The 21,244-nt window shown below is 42.3% G+C and overlaps 1 protein-coding gene across 1 annotated transcript in view; it reads left to right on the top strand.

Annotated features, from left to right (window-relative positions):
* BRDT (bromodomain testis associated) overlaps window positions 1-21,244 on the top strand; it is a gene marked incomplete at its 3' end in the record, with an annotated part of 211,867 nt that overhangs the window by 122,197 nt on the left and 68,426 nt on the right. The window lies entirely within an intron of this gene.

Below are 21,244 nucleotides of genomic sequence, written 5' to 3'. Positions count from 1 at the left end.
ACTCAGGTTTTTTTTTTCAAGAGAACGTTGTAGAGCCAGGAATCTTTTTTTGTGCTTGCTTTATATTGTTTGGCAGTCCTAGGACGTGGCCAGCGAAATGGTAGGGGTGCTACCCAGTAATTTTCTTCATCAACAAACCTCTGTTTTCAAATATATCAAGTAACATTCGATCTTCAACAGACATAGCAGATTTTTCATCATTTAAAGTTCTAACAAACACGTTATCACCTAAACTGTCTACACTGTTAGTTGCAGTTCCTAAATAGCATAGTGAGAGGGTGCGTGGCTGTTTGCTAGCATCAAAAATAGCTTTAACCTGCATATAGCTAGTGCAAGGGCTGAATGGAGAAGTGCGTCCACTAGGCAGCACATTTGTCTTAAGAGTTCACAGCTACTGATCTATGAATTCCTCTTAAGCAAATTTCCCCAACTATAACTCAACCTAAATCTAAACATTGTGCATAAGGTGTGTTATGATGCCCATTAATCTGCTCACGTACCTTGTGCACCCTTAGGATATCCCTTCCTAGCAAGAGAAGAATTTGGGCATTAGGGTCAAGTTCTGGGATCTTGTCTTTTAAGGATTTCAGATGAGAGAAATGCCGTGTAACCTCAGGTGTTGGAATTTCTAACCTGTCATCAGGTATCATGTCACAATGAGTGTGGGAAGTTCTATGTGTATTTGTCTATCAATAGACTGAACAGTGAAGTTGGACGCCCTACACCCTTTTTTTCCATAATGCCTGAACATGTTTTTAGACTGTAGGACAGTGTTTCACCACTAATGTTAAACATATCAAAGAACTCTGATTTGGCTAATGACCGATTTACTTTGATCATCTAACACTGCATACATTTTCACTGCACACTCAGGTTTGTTCTTGCTCTTTTCCAGTTATAAGAGTCTCTGCTGCCCAGGGGGCTGGACTTGGATGCAATGCTGAGATATGCTGGTCACTGTTACATTCTCTGCATCTTATGTTAGCTTTGCAATCTTTAGCAAAATGTTTGGTGGACGCACAGCATCTAAAGCAGATGCCATTTTCTTTCAGGTAAGCTTTACGTTCATCAATGTGCTTGCTTCTGAACCCACGGCACTTTGACAGTGGGTGTGGTTTAATATGAATTGGACATGGACTTTCCGGTTCCATGGATTTCTTTTCATGGCTACTTACTTGTGCAGACGAATTAGTGGATGACACCTCTGTCCTTCTGACTGACACTGATGGTCTGTTGCCGTACCTTGCTCCTGTCTTCTCTGTATTTGCTGTAATTTGGTTGCTGCATGTTGAGAATATGAAGCTCGGATCATTTCTAGTCTTTGCTTTGTTGACAATAAATCCAGTGAAGAAACTGAATGGTGGGAAAGAGACTTGATGATCTTCTTTATACTTGGAGCCTTGGGAAATCCACTTTTCTTGCAGACTATATGGGAGCTTTTCAATTATTGGTTTAATCCCATGAGCTGTGTCCAAGTATGCCAGTCCCGGCAAGTAGCCTCCAGACTTCGCTGCATCTACTTCCAACAGCATGTCACCAAGTTCTCTTAACTTTAGATTGTCTTTGTTAGAGATTCTGGGGAAATTTTCTAGTTTCTTTAACGGAGCATTTTCAATGAATTCAGGGCTGCCATAACAGTCTTCTAATCTCTGCCATACCATTTTAACTCCAGCAATTAGATTTTTAACATGCGCTGATCTGATTCTTTTGGCCTGTTGAGATGACTCTGGCCCAAGCCACTTTGTCAGCAAATCAAGCTCTTCTCTGGATGTAAGTTCGAGATCTCTGGTTATGCCCTGGAATGATGTTTCCATGCCCAATAGTTCTCTGTGTGATCATCAAATGTTAGCAGCCCTGTACTCATTAACTCTCGACGAATTAGGTGCTTTGCTAGATCAGTGCTCTCTGAAGTTCCCAATGTGCCATCTCTGAAAGAGGATGCACGATAATCCATGTTATGGGATGGATGTTGCATAATCTCTGCTTTCTTGGATGCGCACCCTTGGCGTTGGGACATTGTCAGTATAGGTGTGCAATTCAGGCACATTTAGAGTGGATTGAAGCTTTGAAGTTGTGCTGGAGATGGGAACAAACTCCTTGTTATATTTTGTTCCAGAGCATGATTGTGAACATACTCCTAAGTCCTTTGTACTGGATCAGAAGTACAGTAACTATCTCTGCAAACTCTTGAAGTGAGTCCTCTTCTAAAACCGCTGAAGCTTCATATACTGCAGCTTCTGCGGATGCTGCTACTGCTGCCCTTTGACTCTGTAGCACATGCATATTAGCTTCCAACTCTGCTTTCTGCTTTATCAACTCTGCTTCATCAACTCTGCTTTCTGCTTTATCATGTTTGTCTCTTTTTCTGCATAAGAGACTTCTGCTCGCGCTGCTTCTGCCTTTGCTCTTGCTCTGAGCGCTGCAGAACTCACTGACGATCTGCTGGAGCACACAGAATCTCTGGAGGCGGAAACCTGAGATCTGGTCTTCAAGGTTAAAGGAGTAATTTTAATACTCTTATCTGAATTCATGGTGATAAATTTAAAGTGGATGCCTTAACTTCAAATGTAGCCGTTTTGACTTTGCCTGTTATACGTATGCCTTTTACTGTGCTGTCCTACTATCCCTTAGCTGACAGCCAGTTAACAAAACAGACAGAAATAGCGTTGTGTTTTATTCCAAAACTGAATTTACTTCTATCAATAGTTCTGTAAGCTGCAATACAATCAGAGATACTTAGAATTACAATATGTATTACATGTGACACTTTGCTAATAAGCACAACATCAAACATTACTATGCAGAAAGCTTATATTAAAATTATATATCAAACACAACCGTGCAGTCAAAGTGTAAAATGAACCTTGGGAAATAATAAATAGACTTGCAGGCATTTGTGTATCTAGGGGCAAATATGAAGATCTTCACTTGTCTGCATCAGAACTAAAATGGCTTCTGTATCTGAGGTAAAATCGTTATGTGGTAACCAAGGTGAAACATTTTTTGTTCAAAAAAAACTTTATTAACAAAGGCAAGCCTTTCTGTTTCTTCCTGTGAGGAACTGAACTGCAATTGCAACAGGCAACCACCAGGTGTCCTCAAAATGAAAATCCTATAGACAATCCTATAATAGACCGCACACATTGCTTAAGTCTTTTTAGGCAGCCTATCCCGATAAGGGACAGCCTTCTTCTCCTTCTAATATCACCAGGTGGATTTGATAGCTCATCATTCAAGCTTATGACCTCAAGTGAAAGCTTACCCATTTCACGGTCAAAGCTTACTACACCAGATTGGTTGAAGCTCATCCACACGATGTAGGGGCCAGACACTGTGAAAGAACCCTGCTTGACATTGGGGTGTAAAAGGAGTGGGTGTACATGAATACAGTGTAAGGAACGCATGGCAGTATTGTCTGGTTTTGTAATCCCTATGAGAGAATAGCTGAGTTTAACCGGTTGCCGACTGCGCACAGTATATTTACTGCGGCAGTCAGCCCCGGCCAGGGAGAGGGACGTAGATCTACGTCACTCGCCTGTCACTGGAATTGGAGCCAATAGCGGGCGAGAGCGCGTCCGCTGAGGCGCACGCCCGCCTCGGCTCGTTCAGGGAGGAGTGCGGGCGTGTGACCGGCGGACCCGATGTCCGCCGGTCACTCGCCGATCGTCGGTACAGCGGGAGAAAGGCAGAGCGGCTTATGTAAACAAGCCGCCTGTCATTCTCCCCTGTGTAAAAATGAAGATCAGACGGTTCTACTATGTAGAACCGTTGATCTTTGTTTTTACACCAATAGCCATGTCCCACTACAGTTAGAATCACGCCCCTAGGACACACTTAACCCCTCCCTGTCCAATACAGTTAACCAATAAATACAAAAATATGTGCAGCGCTAGAAGAAAAAAATTCCCAACAAAATAAATTGTCCAATCGCAGGAAACATTCCACAAGTAACGTAAACAATTGATGGTGAGAAAAAGTCCAATATATAATGGTGCAAATCATATATAAGTGCAGCAAATCCCGTCACCAGTGAAGGTAAAAATATATATTGCGCTCACCAGATGGATGGGACCCCAAAACACCTTATAGTGTAGGAGTCAAACAGGCTTAAAAATGATGGAGTGTCCCCACAGATTTTTCACCGATTCCAACGGCAACCATGCAAATCTCCGGTAGATGGAATAGTTCAGAGATTCCCCTTCCACATGGTGGGTGGTAAAACCGAAAAAAATGGAGGGACATATAGCGTAATATTGCTAAAATCAATTTAATATCAATAAAGCTGATACACTTACAGACATCCGTGAAAGACAGGCATATAAGATGTAAAACAGCTGGGCTGACCAAGTCCTCTTTACATGTTTCGGCATAAATGCCTTTTTCAAAAGATAAAAAGGCATTGAAAAAGGCATTTATGCCGAAACATGTAAAGAGGACTTGGTCAGCCCAGCTGTTTTACATCTTATATGCCTGTCTTTCACGGATGTCTGTAAGTGTATCAGCTTTATTGATATTAAATTGATTTTAGCAATATTACGCTATATGTCCCTCCATTTTTTTCGGTTTTACCACCCACCATGTGGAAGGGGAATCTCTGAACTATTCCATCTACCGGAGATTTGCATGGTTGCCGTTGGAATCGGTGAAAAATCTGTGGGGACACTCCATCATTTTTAAGCCTGTTTGACTCCTACACTATAAGGTGTTTTGGGGTCCCATCCATCTGGTGAGCGCAATATATATTTTTACCTTCACTGGTGACGGGATTTGCTGCACTTATATATGATTTGCACCATTATATATTGGACTTTTTCTCACCATCAATTGTTTACGTTACTTGTGGAATGTTTCCTGCGATTGGACAATTTATTTTGTTGGGAATTTTTTTCTTCTAGCGCTGCACATATTTTTGTATTTATTGATTTATCACCCTCCTTAGTTCAGTGATTGATGTCAGCTGCTTACATTTTTTAAGTTAGCGCAATAATCTCTATTTTATTCTGTCAATACAGTTAACCCCTTCCCTGCCAGTGTCATTTTTGCAGTAACAGTGCATATATATAGCACTGATTACTGCGGTAATGTCACTGGTAACCCCAAAAGTGTCAAATGTCAGTCAAGAGTCCGATCTGTCCGCCGCAATGTCGCAGTACCGCAAAAAAAATCGCAGATCGCCGCCATTACTCGTTAACAAATAAAAACACCAAAAATGACAAAAATCTTTCCCTTTGTTGGTAAACGCGATAACTTTTGCGCAAACCAATCAAAATACGCTTTTTGCATTTTTTTTTTTTTTTTTACCAAACATATGTAGCATAAAACAATTTGGCCGAAAATGTTAAAAAAATTAGATTTTTACATTTTTTTGGGGGGGATTTCATATAAAAAAAAAGTGAAAAATATTGTTATTTTTGCAAAAATTACGCTCTTTTTATAGCGCATGATCAAAAAATCGCACAGGTGATCAAATACCACCAAAAGAAAGCTCTGTTTGTGGGAAAAAAAGGATGTGAAATTCGTTTAGGTACAGCGTCGCACGACCGTGCAATTGTCCGTTAAAGTTACGCAGTAAAAAATCGCAAAAAACCCCCTGGTCAGGAAGGGGGTAAAATCTTCCGGGGCTTAAGTGGTTAACAGTTTCTCCTATGTGCAAGTGGCAGTATTACCCATACCAAATTCTATTTTAAAGAATACATTTTCAGTCATTTCACTGAATTGATCTGTTTACTTCCACCTTTACACTTTCAGAGCAGCTTCACTATGGTTTATTTTTACTGCATGCCACAAAATGTAAAACTATATTAAACTCAAAACAAAAATGTAATCTAAAGTTTACTGATCCTTACATTTGTGATGGCTTTTTAAAGCCTTTTTTCTTTTCACCTGGTGATCTGGCTAGTTACACTTCCTGTCTTATGGTGTCCTCAATCCAATGGAGGAACAACGGCGATACCTTTGGAAAGCAGCATTGTCAATCTGGGGGAGAGGGAGCAGCGTTTTTGTGCCCTAGCATATTTAGGTGGATTTTAATAACCAATTAAAACTCAACACCTGCTAACACTTTTTCTAAGCAGTTACAGCAACCTTTTTTTCCCTCTTGGGATAAAAGTATTACAAGGATGAATGATTAAAAGCTGACCATTGTAAAGCACCCTTGTCAGTGGTAAATATTTTGTCCCAACCCACTGACACTTTTGCTGGACAGCTTGGTCTGGACAGATCACATGACCATTGCACACAATGGATGACTTCCATTTATGCCATTCATTGTGTACATTTGTGTTGCTCACTGTGATTGTTCACATGGTACAGACAGGGACAATCACTGCTAATTACAATAGTAAATACCGAATTAATGCATTTCACTCAGAAAATGAGTTGGTTATAAGCAATCCGAGTGTGGTTAAAAAAAAAAACACCTCATCACCTCCCCAGAGTAGTACAATGTTACAATGGTAACACTGTATTGCTCTGGTTACAGTATGTATGTGTGTGTGTATATGTATGTATATGTGTGTGTGTATGTATGTATGTATGTATGTGTGTGTATATATATATATATATATATATACATACATACACACACACACACACACACACACACACACACACACACACCCCAAGTTCAAGAATGAGGGGATATATATGTGTGTGTGTTAAAGAGAATATATGTATGTATATATATAATATTTTTTTTTTTTTTTTTACATACTGCCACATTTTCTTTTGGTACATCATAGAACACAGAGCCATAAATTATAACATATGGGTTATGTAGCCACCTACAGGTGAAGGACACTGGCAACCAATCAGAGAGGATGTCCCCCTATATAACCCCTCTCACACAGGAAGTACCTCCGTTTATTGGCCAGTGTCTAAAGGTGATGATCACTTTGGAGAGCCTCTCCACATTATCTTTAAGGAAGAAAGATGATTGTTATATACCCCAATCAAAGATCACTGAATTTAAGTGTTATCTATCAGATTCATCTAAAAGTCAGTGGACTAAAAAGATGGTACCTGAGCCTCGGGAAGCAGATATGAGGTTTTGCCTGTAATGCTGTCCTTTTTAGGTGCTGGACCCTGGGATCCGGACCTTTTGGAATACCAAACCCCACAGGCCTTCCATGCAGGGTGCGCTACAGGTCAGAGGCCGTGGCCCCTCTAAAATAAGGGGACCCAGTCCTTGAAAGTCGCCAAGACAAAGCTCGCCGTGATGGGTGAAGATTGGATTCCTGTTTCAAACCAAACCCTGCGGCAGGACTGGTAATTTAAAATATTTACATATACAACAAATGTAAATATTTTTGCACTGTTCCCTTAAAAGATAATTGAGACCGAGTGCCATGTGGGTCTCTGCATGAGACTGTGGATGTTAAGCTATGCAAAATACATCTTGGTAGCATTGTTTCTTTGCTTGTTTGTTTGACACACTGCTTTCACCCTGTGCTGATCACCTGAAAGGTATCAGCTGTGACAAACCATGTGTGCATGAGACAACAATGGAGGTTAAGCTATGCAAAATACATCTTGTTGAAAGCTCTGGTCTTTCCTTAAGGATTAAATGTGCCAATTGTATCAATTGTGATTATATGAGTTTGTGCAGTTGTGGGATTGATTTAAAGTTTGTTTTAAACATGATTTATTTGCCTATTATTAATACACACTTTTTTTTACCCTGGGCTGATCACCTGAGAGGTATCAGCTGTGACAAACAAGATTCAGCCTAAGCTCCCGATGTTGTTGCCATTTTCGCCTTGGCGCATAAGGGCCCATGTGTTTGTCTCCTCCCTCGATAGCGTGTTTGTGGCGAAGGCCCATTCGCGCGCGCGAATCTTCACCTTTTTAAAACAGGCGTACGCTGCATGGAGGGCGTGTTTGAATGCGATTGGCGTTCACGTGGACACCATGTAGCACACCACACATGCGCAATGCAGCACGATTTATATGGAACTGTTTCCAATGCGCTAGCCTCTGTTAGAGGCTGAAGGGGACACAGCAGCAGCAGCTGGGATGTGTGAGTCACTGTGGGTGTAGGTTACTGGCACAAACAGGTCCTGTATCTTGGGATTATCAGTGCTGTGTGTGATAAGCTGTATAAGCTTGGCACACGCCTTGAGTACACTGAAGTTAGTACTTCAAGTTTGTCTTGCTAAAAGGCAATGTATGCCCTAAAGAGGGCTGGGGGGGCACAGTTGGAAGGGGCACTGTGATGTCACCGTCAGGTCTTAAAGGTCTTAGCCATGCTTCCTCTGTGTCTACTCCCCCTTAAGGGTCAGAGGCGACTAGCCAATCTGAGCTATTACGGTTGTCTGGCGTAGTAGCTACTCCAGGTGCTTCTGCCGCAACCTGCGTCGCTAAGGACAATTTGGCATCGGCATTAGCCAGCCTTGAGGGTAAGATTGCTGGCATGATTGCAGCATCTCAAGTAGGGTGGAAATGATAGAAAGTGATAGATCCCCTTCACCTGAGCCACCCCCTGAATCAGTTCAGGATTGAGCAGAGGATGTGGAAGAAGTAGGTGACTTCCCTATGGAAGGTCAAGCTGAGGTTTCCACTTCTGGGGAGTGAGGGTCAGAGGAGTCTCCTATCAGCCTCTCAAACCCAGAGATTGTTAGTTCAGTCTATTACTGAAATGATCCAGTCTGGATACAAATTTCCTCCCTTAGAGACGGCTGAAGTCTTTTTCCTCTCTAGGCTCATTGCGCCCTCCTCATAGTCTTTGGACGTTTCCCATACATCTGCTCTTGGAGCAAGAAATGTATAATGATTGGTCTCATCCTGATAGGATTTTTGTTCCTCCAAAGGGTTTTCATTATTGTATCCTATGGAGGAAAAGCTTTCTAAAAAATGGAATATACCCACTGTGGATGCTGACATTTCTTTGGTTAACAAGTGTTTTTAACCTGCCCTGTGGATAATGCCCAGGTTTTTAAAGATCCAGCAGATAAGTTGGAATCTTTAAAATGCCGTATGAAGCGAGTGTCAAGACAGTTCCTTCCCTAGGAGAGTCTGTGGAAGATCTGTCAAATCTACCTTGCACTTTGTTTCACAGTGGATGCGCTTATGAACTCCATAAGGCAAATGTCACAATTTGCTCTGATGACAGTGCATATGCTTAGAATCCTTTGGTTAAAGAGCTGGTCTGCGGAATTACCATGTAGGCTTCCCTTTTCAGGGAGAACTTTTTTGGTGACGATCTGGATAAGTATATCCAAAGGTCCTCGTGGGGGAAGAGTACATGCTACCTGTAAAATGGAAGAGCAAGCGTCCTTCATTAAGGATTCCCAGCACTCCTACCAGTGCTTCTAATTCCAGATTGTGGCGACTGCCTCAGCCATCTGGGTCTAGAACCAAGCCTTCATGGCAGGGTCATAAAATGCTTTGGGCCCAGAGATGAGCAAAGTCTTCCTCCTAAGCCTACTCTGTGAAGGGGCGCCCCCACTCACTTGGGTTCGGGGAAAGCTGCTTCGGTTCTTGAAGGTTTGGGTGGAAACGATCCAACACAACTGGGTTATCTTCACCATCTCGCAGGGGTACAAACTGGAATTTCGGGTGTTCCCAAATCCTCAGTTTGTAAAGTCAAGTATACCGACAGATTCCCTAAAAAGAAGGTCTCTTTCTGGCGTTGGACCAGCTGAGAGCTAACAGAGGTTCTGGAGAATGAAAGGTTCAGTGGTTTTTACTCAAACCTCTTCATAATCGCCAAACCCAGTGGGGATGTGAGACCTATTCTGGATCTCAAAGCTCTAAACCAGTTTCTGAATATTCGTAATTTCCATATGGAGTAAATTCGTTCAGTCATAGCCTCCCTGCAGGGAGAGGAATTACCAGAATCCATAGACATCAAGGATGCATATCTTCACGTGCCTCTATTCCAGGATCATCAAAGGATTCTACGCTTTGCAAAACCGTCATTTTCAGTTTGTTGCCCTGCCCTTCGGGTTGGCCATAGCTCCAAGAGTGTTCACAAAATTCCTAGCTCCAGTATTGGCTGTTCTAAGATCCCGAAGGGATATCTGTAATAGGATGTCTGGACGATCTATTACTTCCAGACAGGTACAGTTCCTAGAAAGTCTTGGTTGGATACTGAACTTGGCAAAGTCAGCATTACAGCCGGTCCAGCGTCTGGAATATCTGGGTCATCTTGTGGTTATAGTACAGGCAAAGATATTTTTGCCAACAAGAAAGGTCACAGATCAAATTGTAAAATAAGAAAGACATGCAGCGCATCACAAGAAATCCCAGATTAGAAAAATGGAATCGGTGGAAACAGTAAAGTCCAATCAATGGTAAAGTCCAAAAGTGAGCAGAATTCCTCCAGTATATTAAGGTCCACTCCAAACAGGATAATCCAAACAGATTGCCCTCCCACACCCAGTGAGATAGGAACAGCACTCCCTCAAGGTAATGAACTTACCAGAATGCTGGCAAATTACTGCACAACAAGCCCACCTCTTGGAGGGCTATATCGTTGGACAATCCTTAGATTAACAGCAGCTTGTATCCATATGAAAAATACAAAATAGGGGGGTCCATAGCGTAATATTGCAAACACTCAAAATTTATTTAAAAGGAAGAAAATGGTTTTACTCACATGTAAACAATGTAAAAGCGCATAGACTGATGACCACCAACAGCCGGGACTGAATGCAGGCAGCGGAGGAACATCCGAACGCCTTAAGTCACACACTGGTCAGCTGCCCGGGGACCGCACGTCACTTCCGGTCAGGCACAGTGTGTATGTAATCACCTCTTGCCGTACAAAGCCGATCCGGACCTGTTTCGTCAAACAGACTTGATCATGGGACTGGCTGTACGGACTAGCAGTGTTCATTTATCTGCTGAGGGAGGGGTGCAACAAACCAATCACCTGGCTCCTGTCCCTGCCGCCTGGATTACTGCAAAACCTGCAAATATCAGTCACAGTTATATTTATGGTCAAAAATTAGCGTTATTTCATATTCTAGCATTATCAGATAAAATATATAACAATTGAATAAGTTATTAATTTCATTGGTCATTTATTCAAACGCAATAAATAATCCATAACCAAAGTGCAAAGCATACAGAAATCTAAGCATAAGTGGCAGAATATGTGTCAGTTCCGGTTCACACTATTGCGATGACAGACACCGCATGTGATTCAGAGCACACTGCTCCTAAAATCACATGCAATGTCTGTGCGGTGCAAACTCAGCCACACAGTTTGTATGGCTGAATTTGCACCGCAATCGCAATTAATTCGGCCATACAAACTGTATTTTTTACTTTGTTCATTGTTTTTACATTGTTTACATGTGAGTGAAACCATTTTCTTCCTTTTAAATAAATTTGAGTGTTTGCAATATTACGCTATGGTCCTCCCTATTTTGTATTTTTCACATGGCTACAAGCTGCTGTTAATCTAAGGATTGTCCAATGATATAGCCCTCTAAGAGGTGGGCTTGTTGTGCAGTAATTTGCCAGCATTCTGGTAAGTTCATTACCTTTGGGGAGCGCTGTTCCTATCTCACTGGGTGTGGTGGATGGCAATCTGTTTGGATTATCCTGTTTGGATTGGACCTTTTAATATACTGGAGGAATTCTGCTCACTTTTGGACTTTACCATTGATTGGACTTTACTGTTTCCACTGATTCCATTTTTCGAATCTGGGATTTCTTGTGATGCGCTGCAGGTCTTTTTTTTTTTTTTTTCTTATTTTAGAATTTGATCTGTATTTTATTATTGATATTGAATGCTAGCTAGCATCAGTTCAATTCATTTTTTACTACCAGAGTTTACCGATTCTGTTAGTTTGTATTTTCTGCAATTGGCGCTGTGGTAGGAATCATCCTTTTTTAATGTTCCTTATTTTTTGTTTAAGAAAGGTCACAGACCTGAAGGATCTGGTTCGGTCCATAGTAAGGCTGAGATATCCTTCTGTACGTCTTTGCATGAAGTTATTGGGGAAGATGGTGTCCGCATTTGAGGCAATTCCCTATGATTAATTCCATGCCAGCCCCTTACAGAACAACATTCTGTCTACATGGACCGGAAGGGTTAAGTCTCTGAAGTACTCTGGTACCAATGGACATGGACCAGAGTCTGAATTGATAGTTGGTGACCAGAAATGTGGAGAATGGGAAATCCTTTCTCCCAGTAACCTGGAAGGTGGTGACTACAGATGCCAGTCTCTCTGGCTGTGGAGCGGTTCTGGAGGAAGCCACTGTCCAGGGGCAATGTTCTTGGGTAGAGAGAGGTCTCCCCGTCAACATTCTGGAAATCCAAGCAGTCAGTCGGGCTTTGAAATACTGGACGCCCAGACTTCAGGGTCACCCTGTCAGAGTGCAATCCAACAATGCCACGGCCGTTGCTTATCTCAACCATCAAGGAGGCACAAAGAGCCCAGAAAGAGGTGGATATCCTCCCCTGGGCAGAGAAGTTGGCGCCTGACAGCAGTTATTATTCCAGGAATAGAGAACTGGCAGGCAGATTTTCTGAGCCATTAACCAATGTCTCCGGGAGAATGGTCCTTAAATCCTGAGATTTTTCAATCAATCTGCCTATGCTGGGCAGTCCCAGACGTAGATCTGTTGGCATCCAGGTTCAACAACAAGTTGAAGAGATTTGTGTCCAGGACCAGGGATCCACTCGCAGTCGCAGTGGATGCTTTAGTGACTCCTTGGAAGGAGTATTCCCTGATTTTATGCCTGTCCAGTTGGAGGGGAAACCAGTAATCTTGGTAGCTCCGGCATGGCCGAGGAGGATTTGGTATGCTGAAATCCAAAGGTTGGCAGTGACAAGGCCTTGGGCCCTTCCACTGCATCCGGATCTACTCTCTCAAGGTCTGATATTCCATCCTACTGTGCAGTCTCTAAATGTGACGGCTTGGCTATTGAAGCCTTAATCTTGAAGGAGCGGGGGGTGTATCTGGCCCTGCAGTTTATACCCTGATAAATGCTAGGAAACCAGTCTCTATAAACCTTTATTACAGGATCTTGAACTCCTACATTACCTGGTGTGAAGCCAGGAAATGACATCCCTGGAAATACGTCATCGGGAGAATTCTATCTTTCCTTCAAGCCGGGATAGATATGAAATTAGCCTTGAGCATGATTAAAGGGCAAATTCCAGCCTTATCCAGCCGCCTTCCAAGAACTAATCGCTTCCCATTCGTTGGCTCAGACCTTTGACCAGGGAATGTTACGTTTGTTTTGTCCATTATGTCCTTGGGATTTATATTTGGTTCTGGCAATTTTTACAAAAGCAGACTTTTGAGCCCATGGGGCAGGTTCCCCTGGTTCTTCTGACCAAGAAACTGGTCTTTTTGATAGCGATAACTTCAGCTAGAAGGGTATCGGAACTAGCAGCTCTTTCCTATAAAGAGCCATTCTTGATTTTTCATCAAGATAGGGTGATTTTTATGTCCACACCCAGGTTTTTTGCCGAAGGTGGTGTCCGTCTTTCATTTGAATCAGGACATTATACTACCTTCCTTTTTCCCATATCCTGATTGGTTACTAGTGTTCTTCATCTGTAGGTGGTTATATAACCCCTATGTTATGATTTATGGCTCTGTGTCCCGTGATGTTCTTCAAAAAAATTGATTTTACAAGTATGTATGTATTAAAATCCATTTTGTTTTCCTAATTTCTTCATTTTTCAAACAATCGTGATAAACAATTACAACTTCAAAAAACTTGCCATGCCTTTGTCTGTCTGCTTTCCAAAAGGGGTCATTTTGGGGGATATGTGTACTGTCCTTTGAATTTTTTCAGACTTTTTTAGTTTAGCAAAAAAAAGAAAACCCAGTGGTGATTAAATTAAGCTGTATTTGTATGAAGAAAAAAATGTATTTGGGTACAGTGTTGCATGATTCCCCAATTGTCATTCAAAGAGTGAAAGTGCCCGGTATTGAAGTAGTCAAAGGAAGTTGGACAAACAGACCTACTGGCTAGATTGCTAGGTAAAAAACTTAACCCCACTCCCCAAAAAAAAAAAAAAAAATATTGCAAGATTTGGTAAGCTACTATATACATTATTGCTTTTGGGGTTTATTGCTGCTGTAAAGCAGTAGTAAACTTGTTTAAAAAGAAAAAAAAAAAATTTCCCCTTTTTAAAAAACATACCAGAGTAAAAACTTTTTTTATAGCTCATGGCTAGCAAAATATTACTTTCCAAGATGCATTAAAGTGGAACTTTCCGGTAGAAAATCAAAATGAGTGGACAGGCAAGATTTTGAATGCAGTGCAGACATGCTTGGTCTCTTCTGCATCAAAGCTACTTACCTGCCTATCCGCCCCTATACAGTATGCTACACAAGTACAGCTCACTGCACAAGTTTGGCAATACCGAAGCTGACAGCACTCCCCCGTAAGTACCGGAGTGATGTAATCTCGGCCCAGCCAATTGCAGGGGCCGGACATAAGGATCTGGAAGCCAGCCTCCCAAAATGGTCAGCAGCTGACGGGATGTTCCAGGGATGGCGCATAGCTGCATTCAATTTGAGTATAGTTCCTCTTTGATAAAAGTATTTTTTAGATTATAGATTTTATATTAAATGTTTTTTTTTTTTATATTTTTGTACAGGAGAGAGGGGGCCCTTCTGTCAGGGGGCCCAGGGCTGTTGCCCTATTTGACCTCTTATAAATCTGGCACTGGCTTCACCCCTTAACCAAATATACTAAACAGCAACATTTTGCAGGCCTGCAGATGACTTTCACACTTACAATCATAGCAAAAGTTCAAATGGAAGTGTTTAGTAAAAATTGGTACAGATGCCATAAGTAATGTATTTTCTATTGATGTGCAAATCTTATTGCATTGATAAATTCTTCATTCTTTACCTGTGCTAACAATTTGCACCTTTATCACTGTTGCACACTGTCCTTGTGTGTAGTATGTAAGCAATATACTGTATACATAATTTATATACTAGATGGGAGATAATCTATTTTAAATGCAGAAAGGCGCATTAACTTATAAATGTCACTAGATGGTGCTATTAATCAAGAAAAAATGGTTCAATGTATGATGGGCCTGTGAGAAAGCATTTGTAATATCTTCATAAATCATCTATGTGCTAGAGCAGTGGTTCTCAAATCCGGTCCTCGGGACCCACTAACAGGCCAGATTTTAAGTATTACCTTGGGGGATGCAGACTAGAATACTGCAATCACTGAGAAGCAAATGAGATCACCTGTGATGTAATTTAGTTATCTTGCAAACCTGGCCTGTTGGTGGGTCCCGAGGACCGGATTTGAGAACCACTGTGCTAGAGGGTAGCCTTTAAAAAAAATCATCCCTAAAACACATTAAATGCGATCAGTTCTTGATGATTGTGCAACTAATTAGACCAAAAGTAAGTTTTTATGAAGGAGTGCCTGGGCTGATAGAGTGGGTATTGTCCGTATTTCTAGATGTTGTGCTAAGCAACTTCTTATGTAGCTGTGCACATGTTACTGATACACGTAGGCAATCCTTTTGCAGAATTCACTACGTTCTTCAGTTACAGCAAAGACTACTCTGCTGGAAAATGGTATTAGACGTGTCAAACTGGTGTTTTCTGGGCCACATTAGCCCCAAATCAAGTATAAATATAAACAATGCCTAGTTGCATGAGAGGTCCTACTACAAAGCCAAAAACACAACACACTGTATAACAAATGTTGCATTGTAAGGGTACATGTAAAAATTGGATCTGTTCCCTAATGGGCCATACACACTGTACAATTTTCTGAAGACTTTTTCCTTTAGACTTACCAAAACCATATAATATGAGGTCAAACCTAAACACTTTCAATTTGTATGCAATCTGGCAGGCCCTTGCACTACATAGAAAAGGTAAATCTGAAGGAAATCTAACCACAAAAGTTGGATAGTGTGTATCCAGCTTAACACTGCTGGTCATCACTCTCCGAGGCCTGTCAGATGCACCTTTTGGAGAAAAGGCCTAAGGCTCCCAATCTGTCCAGTCCCTGAGTTTGATAGACAATTAGGAAAGTGAAGTCTTCTAAATAAAGCAGTGGCTCCAAGACGGTCCAGCTAAGGTTTCCACATTTTTAAAGAAGATCTCTCTGGAGTCAGCTTGTTATGCTAGAATGTAAGGTGTACCTATTGTACTGTAAGACAGTTGTCCTCCATTTAGCATTTTAGACCCTATATAAGCCTGGGTAGGCATTACTATGTGTTGGTGCATCCTATGAGCTAAATCTCATTCCTGATGGTTTGATGCTGAATGTTGAGACTGCAGGATCTCCTTAGAGAGAACTATAAAGTCTGGTAGTCTTTGTCCATGAGCAGAAATCACTCTGTAGAACTACCCAATTTTGAATCTGCTGCCATCATGGGTGAAACCTCTGCAATGTGTTGCAAGTAGACTTCTGATGATTCAGTAAACAATGGTAGGGGTTAATGTATATAAATTCTGGGAAGGATATTACCCACAGTAGTGAGGCTAGATGACTTCCTGTGGATAGTCTTCCACAACCATGCCGCCATGGGGAGAATGACCTAGTGATGTTAAGTGTTTTTTTTTTTTTGCTTCCATTTCACAATTAAAGATAGTTTTTGTTCATTTTAGAACTTTTATCATTTTTATAGAATATGCAGAAGATTTCAATTGATGTAGCTTGTATAACCTAGTGAGTTCCACATGACCTAAGGAAGTGGAAAACCTTGTAGAGTTCAGAATTCTTCATTTGGGTGGAATCTTGTATTTAGAAAGAAATGCAGATTGAGAAATAGAAATAGCCCCTTTTCTCCCTCTGAGATATGGTGCAGAACTGTTAGGTGGTTATTAAACCACCACTACCCAAATGCATGCTTAAGGTAAAAAGATTCCTGCCAACCTCTCTCTGAAAATGGTAGCAGCCATCCTGACCTTCCTGCTTCAAAATAAGTCAATGTCATGTTATGCAGACATAGCCTCTAACTTTCTTGGAGTGTCCAGAATGCTTGATCTTGGTCAGTGACAGTATGTAATAAAGCCACAGGGGACAGTAATTGTGATTTTCAGAAGCAGGTCAGCAATTGCATCCTCCATATTTCTCCCATGGCAGGTTTACCTCAAATTACATTTGTTGGAAAAACCTGGCCTTAAATGAGCAAGAATATCATAATTAAGTCAAACTGCCATTCGGTCATCTAGAACAAGCTCCCATGGATTTTGGGTGATAAACTTTCTGGCGCTTTTTTTTTATAAAGTATTTGGTGTTGTTTTTCGATCAGGTATTTAGGGAAGTCTTGATACACTGGATTTGGAGAAGTCTTGAGTAGCACTGCCCCCTAGAGGGCTGCTGAGAATTGCACTTTCTGGATTCCTCTGGGTTACCTGTAGCAACAGTCTGTAGAAACTTATCACTTTAGACACTTGGCTCAGACTATGAACAGTCCAGGGGATTTGGTTTTAGTGTTTTATTTTAGAACTGGGATGGGAGAAGGGATGAGTGGGATACTCCAACTATGAACTATGCATGCACAAGCCTTGAGGACAACTGACTGTAATGTGTGTGGCAAGACCGCTACTTCACCTTGCCACTGAAGTGAAGATAATTAATATGATCCTGAATTAGTTCCTCTTCAGGGTCCCAACTTAGCACCCCCTTTCTCACTTTCTGTGTGCTAGCCCGTCCACTGACTCTCCACTAGAGTGGTCCCCTTCCTGGGCAGACCCCTGGCAAGCTTCCCGGTACTCACGGACACTGTTTTACCCAAGGTTGTTCTGCCTTCAGCTCCACTTGTCGATATCCACTGGACCTCCTGGCTCAGCACCACACTTCTGGTTCACAAGGCCGACCACCTGTGACCACCTTCCATACAGGCAGGAGGAAAGACAGCCATCGCCCTCCTCCTGGGACCTGGCTTCCTACCCAAAGACACCCTGTCAGGTATGCTCATGGCTTTTATAACATATCCCAGGATGCACCACTGTTGTTCCAACCCACTGGGATAGTCCTAAAAGCCTGTGTCACTGGCTGGGTTTCCTCCACTGTCCAACAGGCTCCCCTATTGGATAGAGTAGGGACACCCCCTCAGACTAGATGAATCACACATGGACACATGCAACAGGCCTAACTACTGATCAGGCTCCCCTGATAAGCAGACGGAGCAGACTAGGGTTTACCTGCTGATAAGCAGGCAGAGCAAACTATTTACACTACCTAGCACTACCTAGCACCTATCTAGGAGGGTGCTACATCCACCCCCCACCAAAAATGAGCCATGTCCCCATTGGCTCTGGGGCACCTGCCCCCTACAAAAGTCCCTACGGGAAAAAAAAACCGGCAGGAGTATCCCACAAACCTGGAAAAGGGAAGAACAAATGTACACACATTGCGTAGAAAAATATAAAGATTTGGTTTGTACAGTAGAATACAATTTTTGGGTGCATTTAAAGTCCCCCCCCCCCCCCACCAAGCAAAACATTGCTCTGGTAGGTAAACACATTACCCTAACTATCTCTATAGCTATAGCTCTAGGTAACCTGAAGAGAAAAAGGAAAGGTTAGACACTTCTGCATGCATACACCTGAAAATCACATGTCTAACTGATTTCTGACGAGAAGACCCTTCCCTCGGGCAGCTTTCTTATCCAGCATCCCTAACTAACAGCCTAACAGACATCCACTGGTCAGTCTTGACACCAAGTTCAACATCGTTCCTCCAAGATGATCCTGAATCCTGTCACTAACTACTATTCCAAAAAAGATGCGTGTCTGTAGTATCCTCTTCACTACAGTGTTCAGCTTTCTTCCCTGCAGAGACCTTGTTGCCGGAACATGGACAACCCATCAGTCCAGTAGGGGCTTGTAGTAGCGTCTTCAGGGGCCCCTGGCACCAGAGCACCCCCCGCCACAGACTCCTGGGGTACCGCCCACTTCTTGCAGGTGGACATCCACAAAGTCCCACTGTTGGCCCAAGGGCAGTTCACTTGAACTCTGAACAAATTGTAATCCATGATCCCGGCCCAATGGCCCAAAGGATCTTCGGAACAGCATGTCTCAGTCTTTGTGTTTCTCCTGAGAGGGTTGGCTCTCTAGAATGAGTCCACTAGCCAGTGGCATCTTGTAGTCTCCTCAACCCCCTTGTCAAGGATAAAAGGGGAGGGGTAATAGGAATAGGGCATAAGCCCCAGCAACAATTGGGTTTGTATTATTTCCAATATCTTCTGTGCATCTCTCAGACAAAGGACATAGGCTAGCCAGCCTCAGTTGAACTCTGTATGTTCTCCTTAGCAATAGAAATATGGATGGGGGATCCGCACAATCTTCCCATCCTCTTCAGTACGGATCGACCAGGCCTGGCTAGATCCATCTGGGCGGCAGACCTCCACCCGGTCTAAGTAGATAGCCCGCCCGTGGTTCCACTGTGCCTTCCACAAGTCCAACCTGGACTGGTTTACGATATGGCTTGGGGACAAAGAGGAGGTCCCATATAGCTTTATCACACCAGGACTCTTTTGGCCTCTATCTCTAGCATGACCTACCGTGGAGCATAGGGATAGTCATACCCATACTCTTAGGCCACCTTCCTCTGTATCCACCTCTGTATCCTGGAAAATCTGGAGTGAGTCTTCCGATTACCTCTCCCAGCTGGGGAGTATGGGGTCTCTTCTCTTTTGATGAGGGAGGCGTAGGTCTCATTCTGATCCTGAGCCCAGGCATAGTTTCTATGCTGCTAATCAGCAATGGTGGGATGGATTCTTTTTACTTGAATATATCAGTACAAAAATCTCCCCTAGAAAACTTAAGTAGAAAAAGAATGCCCATTTGCAGATATTGCCAAAGAATGGGCTGGTATAGCAGATTTTTGTGCATTAAAATGGATGGAAATACTTGCCACCCATAGGTTACAAAAATATGAGAAACTCGTACATGAGATCCAAATGCTTGCCACAGACATTCTTGATCTACACGCCATCATCCCCATGTCATGGCTTACTACTCTGAAACTTAACACTGAGAGAAGAGGATAGTATTATCAGTAACGAACTGGGAAAATGTAGACGTGATCTAGATGATCACAACCAAGACAGGGTATATACATGGAAAAAGAAATGCAGGACATTTCAGGGACCATCCACTGCCATGCCATCTCATACCTATACCAACCATATCGTACCACTCATGAGCTTATCCTGGCCCACCTGTCCCCCTTCATCCTTTTATGCACTCAGTTGCTGCTTCTGGATCTCACAATCCCAACTATCAATGTACAGTAGAACCTTGGATTGCGAGCATAATTCGTTCCGGAAGCATGCTTGTAATCCAAAGCACTCTTATATCAAAGCGAATTTCCCCACAAGAAATAATGGAAACTCAGATAATTCGTTCCACAACTATTTATTCATAAATCCTTCAATTTATAGTGAATATAAAAAGATTATAGCATTGCGATAGGTTGCGTAACCATAAAATGTCCATCCACAAATGACGCCTCCACAAGGGGATTAGAAGCAAAATCTAGCAGAGCTACAGAATATAAGAGAGATGAGAGGCGCCTCTAAGTGTAGCAATATGGTTACATTTAATGAAGGTACAACATTTAGCAACTCACATGGTTGATGAATAAAACAGGCACATCTAAGTATGCAGGCATCCGGGGTAAAGCTGTCCACATAGACCATCTTCTGCACCGCCGGCTGCTAGTCTGTAATCCTGACTGGGAAGACCACCCTGCAGTAAAGCGTTCTGAAAGCGAGGGGCAGCATGGAAGGGATGACGTAGATGGCGGTGCGGAGGATGGTCTATGTGGACAGCTTTACCACTGATGACTGCATCCTTAGATGTGCCTGTTCCAATCATCAACCATGTGAATTGCTAAATGTTGTACCTTCATTAAATTTAACCATATTGCTACACTTAGAGGCGCCTCTCTTCTCTTTTATACTCAGCTGTGACTTGAGGCTACTTGTATATCAAGACATCGCTTGTATACCAAGTCAAAATTTATTTGAAAATTTTGCTTGTCTTGCAAAGCGCTCTTAAACCAAGTTACTCTCAAACCAAGGTTTTACTGTAATAATAAAAATAGATACAAAAATATCAATAAAAACACTAAACTGAATAGGCATCAGGGACATGATCAAGTTCTTGCTGACCTGAATTCATTTTACAATAGACGTCGACCACCTTTAACCACATCTTCTATCAATAAAGATCACCCTATACTCATTAGTAGTGACTCTAGTTCCAACACCATTGCCTCTAGAAAACCACCTGTTCCAGATTCTGGTCCCACTAACACTATACCCCAGGATATA

Source organism: Pelophylax lessonae (genome assembly GCF_965119305.1).
Source record: "Pelophylax lessonae genome assembly, chromosome: 8".
In the NCBI taxonomy this organism is placed as follows: Eukaryota; Metazoa; Chordata; class Amphibia; order Anura; family Ranidae; genus Pelophylax; species Pelophylax lessonae.
The sequence above is the reverse complement of the archived record's forward strand: the minus strand, read 5'-3'. Positions and strand labels throughout refer to the sequence as shown.